This window comes from Dermacentor silvarum, chromosome 6, assembly GCF_013339745.2.
Source record: "Dermacentor silvarum isolate Dsil-2018 chromosome 6, BIME_Dsil_1.4, whole genome shotgun sequence".
Taxonomy (NCBI): domain Eukaryota; kingdom Metazoa; phylum Arthropoda; class Arachnida; order Ixodida; family Ixodidae; genus Dermacentor; species Dermacentor silvarum.
Window position 1 is genome coordinate 79,487,335 of NC_051159.1, and position 10,920 is coordinate 79,498,254.

General features: G+C 45.4%; 1 protein-coding gene across 1 annotated transcript in view; it reads left to right on the top strand.

Moving 5' to 3' along the window:
* Nucleotides 1-9,531, top strand: part of LOC119455636 (doublesex- and mab-3-related transcription factor 1) — a 169,650-nt gene extending 160,119 nt beyond the window's left edge. The window contains exon 5 of the mRNA XM_049668921.1: nt 12-9,531. The gene's annotated coding sequence lies outside the window, so the exon portion shown is untranslated. The remainder of the gene's footprint in view (nt 1-11) is intronic.
* Nucleotides 9,532-10,920: the final 1,389 nt, after the last annotated feature.

The following is a 10,920-nucleotide window of genomic DNA, read 5'->3' on the forward strand; positions in this document are numbered from 1 at the left end:
CTTTGTTTCAGGCGGTGCTTGGACGGACGCCGCCCCTTGGGTGCGCTGAGAAAATCACTTTCACAATTCACTCGTTTGGGTAAAGCCGCAGCTGCTGAAGATATACAATTAATTAATTAATTACTCGCGGATAAACGTAATGTCAAATTAAGCGCCTCACCGGAGCTCCTCGCGCACGAGAACGACAAGGACTTCAGCCGCCTCCGAACGCCACCTCCAAGGTCATCCAGGGGGCCTGAATCTGCTCCTTCGGCCTCGGGCAGCTTTCCAGCGCCAAATTCATTTGGTCAACAACGTATCAGGACTTCGTACTCAACAGTGTCCCCGTTGAATGGACTGATTTAGAGAGTTGTAGGAACAAATTTTGTCTCCATTGTCACCTCCTAGTTTTGGTGCGGTTATACATGTAGTGACTGTACGTACATGTACAAACGCAGAGATACATACATGTGATTTATATTGTTCCTGTTTTGCAGACTCGTGCGCCGCAAATGGCGCCGAGAAACGCCCCCCGAAGAGCTTAAGTTCGTTCACTAGCACGTTGTTCGTTTGTTTCTCTGTGTGTTTTATATCGCCTGCGTGTGCATTTGCATTCTGTTCTATTCCAATTGTGTGTGTGGTGTATGTGTGCATGGTTGAGGCAGAGAGAGCTGGACAAGGGGTCGCGCATGCGCAGAGCACCCACCAACGCTACGCGCGGGATGCCTAAACGCCCGGGCACTACGTGACAGTGAGCAAGCTGAACGAACCAACTAGCAGCAGCTGTGTAACTTAATACGAATGCGTGTGCCCAGTTAAAGAGAAAAAAAAAGGGAGTCAAGATAAGATACCTATCCGATGTAATTGCTGGAATAAGTCTACAGTCGCAGTCGTACGGCCGACAGCGAAGCCTCAGTTTTGCATGATAGCAAAATCAAAGTCGAGAAAACGTATATCTTCCGCTAGCATTGGCGGCGGCTGGATTCATTTACGAGAAACCGCTTTTTTTTTAAGTTGGCATTCGATTTTCGTAGAGTGGCGCTTTGACGTTGTATGGCGCGTGCTCTTAATTGTTAGCTGTCGAGTTGACCCTAAGGTGAAAAAGACTTGGCGCTTGCACGACGACCGCTACGGAAAGTTATATAATCCGGCAGCCAGTCCGAAGCAAGAAGTTCTATTGTAGCAACGTTTAGAAAGCGCTAACTTAACAGTTTGTTCCATAAACATTCTTTTTCGTTATCCAATACACGGTGGAACCGCAAATCGCTCGTTATTTCACCGTGTCACAAGAGTGCCAAGTATGTACGTTGAGCTAGTTTGCTTACATTATAGTGACTGCAATACTAAGATTCGTTCCCCGCTACACACCGCAAAACTGCTTCCAGCTCGAAGGCTCGCGCCCTGGTAGTAATGTAGTAATGTAGTCAGAGATTTAACAGTGCATTATTCCATCAGATGAAATTAAATACAGAGAAGTGAGAACAAACGTGAATTTGGCATTCAGAAGTCATGACACTGTCACAAAGCGGCGTTCTGCTATCTACTTTTCGTTTGTTTCTTCTTGCCAGAATTTTCACAAGAATTTAACATTTTCTATCAACCGCGTACGTTAGTACTTTACAGTGACGTCGCAGATAAATATAAACGTTTCAAGTTGGAAGCTAAAGATGCAGGAATTCAATAAGCTCAAGTCTTCAATTCGAAAGTTAAGAGAGACCAGATTTTAGCTGTTCAGTCGTTTTACCAATAAGAGAACATTAACTTTCGCAGTGTGACGCTTTTTACCGACGTGTCGTGGATGCTACTACCGTTTCGAGACGTCAACCAATTTAGTATTATACTCGACGAATTCACACATTGTCTAAAAACGTACAACCTCCGTGGTTTCTTGGGAGTTGAGTCAAGCCCGCGAGCATTTGCATCAAATATAGGAGGCAGTGAACAGAACTAGCACTAACGTCGCGAGCACAATCGAAGATTCGCCGAGCTTAAAGCCGTAAACACTAAAGCAGGAAGTGTTGGTCACTCACAGGCTTCAGCGACAGCTTTCTACAATGGTTGCATGAGTGTGAACCGCTTTATTTTTAGAATGTCTGTTAGGAGATGAAGGACAGAGTGTGTGCCCATGGTATTTTGCTACGATAGGTTTTTACAGTCATGTCTCGCGAATTGTAAACAATTAAGTGGACTGCTGTTTGAGGTGTTGATATGTGGACGCTATTACAGTCTGCGATGACCAAAAATGTGCCATTTGCGAAGGTGCCGGAGCGCTCAAAGTGTCGTTACGACAGCTACGTACTTCAGTGCGTGTGCGTATCGAACTGCACTAAGATGTCAGACGAGCGGATGTGAGCCACAAGTGAAGTACTCTCGACCAGGGCACGTTTTAATAAACACTAGGGGTGGTTCTACCGTGACTTCACGGATTGCCTAGTATTTCTCACAATGCATTTGCACTGTATAAAGCTAATGACGCGTATAAAATGTGGACTGACATTTGGTACTTCTATCACAATATTGTTTTTTCAATGCAACACGCCATGGACAGAAAGGAAAGCTTTCCTACTAAACTGGCATAACAGCAGCCAGTCAAGTAGAAATGTTGTGTTACTTTACCAGTATTCACAACAATTTAGATCTTCAGATGGCAGCAAATCTAATCAGGACTTTTCATAGTGCAGTCTAGCAGTGTGGTTGTGTAAGAAACTTATCAAACGATGTTATTTAGCCATGAACTATTCATATTCACGGATAGAATCACCCGACTTCAGGACAAACTTGTAGACTCATGGAGGAGCTTGAAAAATCATATTAGAGTGCTTAACAAAGGATTAGTGCGTGTCGTGTTTTGAAAAACGTGAAACCAGAAGTGCAATTTTGATGATGGTAGTTGCAATTGCACACCCTTTCTGTGTGCACATGCCAGTATTTGGTCTGATGTACAGAGTGTTGACATGGCGTTATTGTCTTTGCAAACATGGCTTAGTCGCTTCCCAATAACTTAAGTGCACTGTTTCAATTCTCATGTTGAAAACAGAATGTATTAATTATTTTTAGTTTCTCTCGCCCTTGAAACTTCCTTCAGCATTCAAACAACAACATAAATATATATGTAATCATACTTGCATTGCCATGCTCACGTTGTCAAAGTATGCCAATACAACTAATTAAAACACAGATTAAATTCCAAGCAAACATTTATATCGTGGACAGAGTCGTGCAGCCGATATAACGGCATAACCGCAATGGACGAAGGTTCCATCGTGGCATTTCCCCGAAAATCCAGCAATCTGCTAAACTCGGGGAAATCGAATTGCAGAAACTGCAGTTCGATTTCACGATGGTCGCTTTGTCACGGACGCATGTGCACACAGAAGGCGGATGCAGTCATGAGCTGTGATAGACGTGCCGCAGATAGGAGAAGGTTTGCGTCATCAGATGACAGCAGACCTCTTTCTGTTCGGTGCATAAAGTATTCGAGGTTTACCCGTGAGGAGCGAAGTAAAGTGCATTCAGAAGACCGGAAGACGACGACCCAAACGCGCAAGTCTTCAGTCATTGCCTATGCATGAGTTTAGTGGGGCGCCGCTATAGGTTTAATGAAAACAAGTGCTGGTCGCAAGAAAACGTTAGACAAGCCTGTCTTCAAGATAGTGCTAAGAAAGTCGTACGCAATCTATCGGTTTTCGTTTTTTTTTTTAAAGTCCGGTACATACTCAATTCTGAAAGAGCACGAAATATTACGTCATATTGATCAAACCCCAGCAATACCATTTAGCATTGCCTTGGAGGCAAGTCTGATTCACAGCAGTCAACAAAACGGTATGATACCTTGGTTTACTATATCTCGCTTACTTTTCAAACCTTAAATACGTGCATAAGAACATAAAATCGGCAGCCGAAGGTTAATGAAAGCAAGCAAAACGTACAGTCGGCGTCTTAGAATCTCAGAAGCAGCTCAGTATTACCGCAGCCTCAGCAGGCAGCCTGGAATTTAGATCTGCAACTTGGACTAGCATGTACCACCACCACAGCGCGACACAATTTTATGAATTCCAGGCAAAAAAAAAAAAAAACTATGCGGGTATACAGCTATTAAGTGGAAACCACGCTCCGTAGATTTTTGACGCCGACTGTACCTTCTGGCGGAAAAGTTATTTATTATCGACAGAAAAGAAACTAACCGGCTGTCCGCTAGATGTTGCGTCAAATATCTATCTGCGAAAGAAAGAAAAAGAACCATAGCTTTCTGTTCACTGCTGTGCTGCTCGTTTTCTTGCGACCGAGCCCCGGTGACTGTGATACGATGATAGTAGTAACTGTGGTCGAGGAGTGAAAGCGACGCAAATACATAATAGTCTTGGAGAGCGAACCTTACGCAGAAAGGAGCTATGCACTTTTCTTTTTTTTTTCTGTCGAGCTGGTATCCGACCGCCGCACGTGTGATATAGACGAGCCTTTTGTACAGGAGCTTTCTTCGCGGAGAGTCGTTCGGGAGTGGCCTTTGGCTTCAGGCAAGCCGCATAGGAATACGCGAAGCGCGCAATGCAAGCGCTGAGACGCTGCTGCGAGGCAGCGCGGATCGCAAACAGAACACAAGTGCACTGCGGCGACGAGGTCAACCAGTGGCTTCCAAACCTATGTACGCGTTACCGCGATGTACTTACTGTAGTTACGTCTGCTTAGCCGCATTTACTAGAACACTGGTCAGCCTCGCCTCTTCAGAAGCTGAACTTCACGTTGCAGAGAACGTGCGAAGGCACTCCGACGAGGTGGACCGAGACGTTAGGAGTTTGTTGTACAGCTCTGGGATGGGGGACTATTCAACACAAAGGTTTTGCTTTCGTTTGTCTGGAATGCATAGGATTTGTGTGCGCGACGACATTTTGGTACTGTGTGCATATATGTAAAGGGAAGCGTATGTGTGGTATACGAGTCGTGAATTATTTTCAGTTTTCCTGCGGCGGCTGTCTACTACTCTGTTCTTGTTCGAGTGTGCTTGAGCGTATGTTGATAAGGTGCGCGTTATTGTAGCCACTGGCATTCTTGTTTCATCAATAGCTGTTAACGAAAGTATTGAGGCGCATAAATATAACTTAGACGAAGGAGTTCTGTGAACTGAGTAGGCTGGTGGAGCAAGCTTGTCCTGGCAAAAGCACCGTGTGTGGACGTAACTGTCTATATATGACAGCGACATGAAAACTAAATTGTTGCTTATGCGAATAGCTAATGGTAGCTTTAGGCTGAAGGTAGGATAATGACTGCAGAGATGGCTTCAAAACAGTCTTCCTCCCCCTCTTGCATCGAGGCTGCCTTTTTTCGTTCTTCTTTTTAATAAGACAAGTTGACAAATGACAACTAAACGTTCGTCCGCCTTCGGAAGCGCTGTTTTGAAGCATCTCAAGGAAAGACCCGAATTTTCATTTTTCTTGTATAATGATGTGTGGCGCATAGAGTTGACCTTCACAAGAAATCTAAAGAAATATCAAATGGTGTTCCCGTTTGTTTTCGCCCATTTTGTGCGTGATGTACAAACTTGCGTCTGCCCATTGTGATTGTTATGTCGTCTGTCAAAACAGGGTTATATACAGTAGGTAAAAGAAATACAAGAACAATGTCCAATTTTGTTTCTTTTCTATTCGAGTCGAGAGTGTGAATGGCTAGTCCACTAACTATGCTCTCTTCGTTAAATTTAACATTTAAATAAATGTTCCAGTGAAGCCGTCTTGTCAATACGAACTGAGTCACATAAGGCTCGGCGTATCATGGTCATGAGCCTATGGCACCTTGCATATCACTGTAGAGTTGTAAAGTGCGTTTCCAGGTCTATACGCGACATTGTGTGTCATGTACCGTGCTTGCAGAATTTATGAAACCAAGTGTTATGTGTGCTTGCGTGAACGTGAAGCTTCCATGTCACCTGCCCGCCCATTGCAACATATGCTACAGAACCATCCAGAAAAAAGAAAACGTTCCTGTATCGCGAAGTGCTGTTCTCCCGTGATTGCTTTAGTTATCTTAGTTACTAGTTACCTTAGTTATGCGGCCGCCTGCTACACTGGCGCCGCACGATGACTGCCAGCTAAAAGCTTTGCCATTCTCTTGTCGCAAGAACGCACAGTGACGTGATAATTTATACTCGGGATCAACTTTTTGAGCCGCTACAAATGTACAGACCGCGTTACAGTTGTGCTCGAATGTTGCGCTGCAGAGCGAAATAAGTCGTTAGCAAGTAGGTCCAAGCAACGCTGGTCACGCCTACGTAGGTTGCGTGCACATGTTACACCGCCACTGATGACAAGCGTTACATATTAGGGAGTTTTAGCTTGACGTACAAGTGTTACACTGACCGTATCCATGTGATACCGAGACGCCAACGGCAACAGCGGGGCTGGTGGCAATATCTTGTGGCGCTGTTTTCAGTTAGACATTCTTTCCAGCAACGTTCTCGGTTCGACTTCGAGAAATAGTCTCGCCTTGCGGAACTATTATAGCTGGGGAAAGAGCGAACATGTCCTTTCGAAGATTACGTCAATGCTGAAATGCTTACGCCAGCAAATAGGTCACAACGCATTCAAGTGTATCCACCAACTCTGATGTGCTAGGCTACACCTCCTTTGTCAGGGTATTGACATAACTGTAACGCAGCGCGGGTGTGTAATTCTGGCCACTGTGGAATTCCACCATGTTTTTCTTCTTTCAGCCAATCAAAGAAGCTGTGACCCATTTTTGAGCCAACCAGAGAAGGCAAAATAGCGGAATTCGACAACGTGGCCAAATTTAACAGCGTCCCCTGGTGGCGGAGTTTTGTAACGGTGTGTATAGGATAAGGCTGTGCTCGAAGTGTCTGAGTTGCCCTGCTTTCCTTGACAGAAAATAAGCAATATTAGCAGCCCTGGATAAATTTTCAATTTAGCAGGTAAGAACCTCAATGTCGCACAGTACCACAGTGCGACTTCGGTTGTACACATTGTTACAAGATGTCGCCATTGTATAGCTGGCGTTCCCGGTCACGTCTCAGTATTGCAGTAATACGGTAATGATAGGGGAATAGGTGTGCGTCTGGCACCTATTACCTCTGTCGTCACACGGTCCAAGCACTTACGTCCAAGCATCGTTTTTTTTTTTTTTTTTTTCGCTCTGTGGCACACTGTACGAGCGCCCTACGCAAGAGTGCGCGACAGGCTCTTTGAATTGCCAGCTCTTTTGCTCGTTATCAGATAATATCTTTGCCGTAGTGATTTCCGCGGCAATCTGAATGTTTTTAATCAAATTAATTTAAAGTAGGATAGATTCGTGTTATTGGCATAACTGTGTTAGATGAACGAACATTTTGCGCTATTAGCTGCCTCATGGTTTACGCGTCAAGCATGTTTTTTGCGAGTTGTTGAGTTCCGGATGTGGACTAGTTAATCAGTTTGTCATCGAGCAAGCAAAATGAGAGCAAAACAGCACTTTCTTCCAGTTTGACAACGCATGACACATTAATGTTTTTTTTTTCTTCAGATGACGACACTGCCAAAATTATGAATAAGACAGAGGTTCACAGGAAGATGGAGGCAATAGGTAATTTACGTTAGAGCCACTGCAATACTAAGGACTGCTGGGCGTAATACATAGCTATTCACGAAACTTGATACGCCCTGAAGCAGGGCGCTATATATATATATATATATATATATATATATATATATATATATAGGGTCTTCGCGGAACATTTTTGCAGTCGAAACGTTGCAGCGTCCACAGCTTTGCACGCTGGTACTTACAACTTGGAGACACGCATATATACGTTCAAGCAAAGGGTCGTCGACGATGTTGTTTGTGACTATTAGAACATGCATCTGTGGTTGATGTGGCATTCTTAGCGACACCACAGTAAGACTCAATTCCTAATCTCACCAGTTTCCGCGCTAGGCTTAGACATGTACCATACATAGCTTTGTTGAGCTGGAATTAAGTGCTGTCAGTATATTTCACTCAGAGGTGTCTTTTCGTGGTGTCTTTTTCCTTTTCTTTATATTGTCGTCATTCCTGTCATTTAAATGATGGTGCGTGCTTGGGTTCCAGTGTCCGAGTCCGCTGCTGCAGTTTGTATCAGAAGAAAAATGTGTTACAAGAAGTAACAGATGCGGACTGCTTCGCAGCCAAAACCACGAACCACTGCCCCCGTATACGCAGTCAAAGGCTCTTCGATATTGTAACGTTGTTCATGTTTCATGGCCAAAAATGGCTGCTAGCTCACTACTTTTGAAGAAAAAAAAATGGCAAAAGTTAGTGCTCTAGTTCCACTTCGGACAAACCAGGGTGTTTTTTCAGCTCGAGCTCTGCTCGACGAGATGTTTTTCCTGCGTTTTCTTACTTCCACGTTTCGTCCATGCAACTACTGCTCCGCCGTCTCCCGAGTGCTGGTGTCCTGCAAAAAAAAACACGCCTTCCTCTAAGTCGGAATGTCGCACCACTGTCCAATGTCACTCGTGCTCGTACCCTTGTAGAGAACTCCTTCTCAGCCCACGCAGACCAAGAGTTTCCACTCGTCGTCTTTGTTATAAGCACTGGAAGCTCTATTAACGCGTAGAAATTAGTAAGCCGAAAGCCTTTCACCGACGAAAGTCGAGCCGCGTGAAAAAGCCCGGTAAGGTATTGTTACATCGACAAGCAAGTTCTAACGAAATAAAATCTGTGCGCAGCCCTTTCATTCAAGCGGGACTTGACGGGTGTCTCAAGGCCAAGATCCGCAAATGTGCATTCATTGCAGTAACTTTGCTTATGCGCTTGAATAGAGCTTCTCTCTGCGCTATCGTTACGTAACCAAGTTTCGTCCTCTTGTTAATGCACCGTCAACAGAAAGTGATATGTATCATTCTTGTCTGGGTCAGATCTTTGTAAAGTGTGTGTCAAAGCTACGCAAGCCAATTTGCACGTTGCAGAAGTGATCGTTCAAGTCGTGTATTGAGCTACTGTGATGGTCATGGCTTTCTATTGCTCCGGGGAGCAAGGAAGGCAGCCCTGACCACTCTATAGACATCGCCCTTGGAAATTTTCTTCATGGTCGTTCAGCATAGAATTTATAAGGATAGCTTGCCGATGTGTGTAGAAAATACGCAGTTTGTTGCAAGGGCTCAACTCCAGGAGCACCGCAGTAGTCCGCTGCACGGTCTCAAGTCCGCTGACGTGCGGACTGGCTTGCTTACTTTTGAGAGTGACTTTACAGTTTGTAAGCCGCGCGACCAAGTTCATCATTCGGTGCGTGTTCAGCCCACGAGGTAACCGTGTACCCTGATATAGTATACGTGTCCCCGTATCATATAGTCTTTGAAATCTATAAGAACAAAAATACATACACACCCAAAAAAGAGGTGCACTTTATTTTGACCTGTCCGACAATTCACGACTCTGTATTTTCTACTCCGCCTTTTTCGAGTGCCCGGTGCCTGTGTGTTTTGAACTCGTGTATTATAATAACTATTATACCGCTGTTGTGTGACTACATTGTAACATATTATACCGGAGTAAAAGTGGTGTTTCATACACAATAAAAACTGAAAGATATTTCGTCTTTGTGTCTTTCGTCTGCTTTCGTAAGTATGCAGTTTCGATTTAATGCGACATCTAGCAACCGATTTGCACTCAAGAGCCACAAATAAATAAGGCTATAAAAGGCTGCTTCTTCCAGAGTTGTGTAAAAATAAGCAAATAACTAACTAAATAAATACATAAATGGGAAAGAAATGAGAAATAGCGGCTGTGTTGTTTCTTCGCGGCGAACGCGCCGGTGTCCACTGTTCCGTGCCACGCGAAGATTTCCTCCGTACTTCAGTTTGATGTTCGACAACGACGTGTCATTCTCGCCTCGAATAACCAAATCACGTCCACAAAGCATGCCTAGATCGCCGTACACAGAGAGTTCCACGTATGCACTGCGCGTACGTCACCATTCATGCCGAGGCGTGCGAACATAGAACATAAGTGAACCACAACGACGGCGTCTTTCCAACGCAATAAAGTGCAGTAAAATTGAAGTATAGTGCGATAACGCAAGCCTAGGCTCTTGCGTAATCTTCATCCAGTTCTCTGCACAATGCCCTGCAAAACAGCTGCGAGGCGCTATGGCATCAGACCCGCCAAGGTGTATACTCGCCAGTGCTGATCAAATTATACCACTGTAGTCTTTGCCCATGCATGTTGATCTAAGATCTTCGATTAGCAATGTTTGGATCGCTAATGAAAGACGTATTAAGCTAGCATTACAGTAGGTACCACTCTGCTCCTACTCTTCGCCTTGACTTGCCGGCGCGGTAGGCCTAAAAACGTTACAACGGCGGCGCGATCAAGACGCGGCAGATCTTATATATTTGACCAACCGACAAGGAACGACGTCGTAAACGCGTCGCACCGGAAACAAAGCAAGATCCCGCCGTTCCAAACGCCACACCGTCACATGGCGCGAAGGACAGCAGTCGTGCGCTCCGGGCGTCGCCGGAATATCTTCTGCCAGCGAGCCATGCCAGCAGAGCGGCGGCGGCGGTCGCAGGGAAATCTGCGCGCTTGACACTAGTAGCGTAGCGAGACGCGCCGTAAATAACAGCTCCGGTGGGGGGCTTTTCCCGTTGCCCGTTCGCCATTAGCGCTACTTCATTTTTATAACGTTCCCTCTTCCGCGGTATACGCTGATCGAGCGTCGCCGATAAGTCACGCGCGAGTTGAGGTCACGTCCGCGCGGCACACCCGACCACGGCGACGGACGGATGATCGGCGGCGAGGGCGGACCTTGTCGCTGTTGCGCGCCGTCGCAGCTAGCAGCCGCGGTTAGAATGGACGCGAACGAGGTTGCTTGCTGCAGCGTGAGTCACTGCACCAGGAAACAGCTAGGCGTGAGGGTGAACGAGCAAGAGGAGGAGACGCGTAGTCGCGACACAAGAGACAACGAGAGAAAAAATA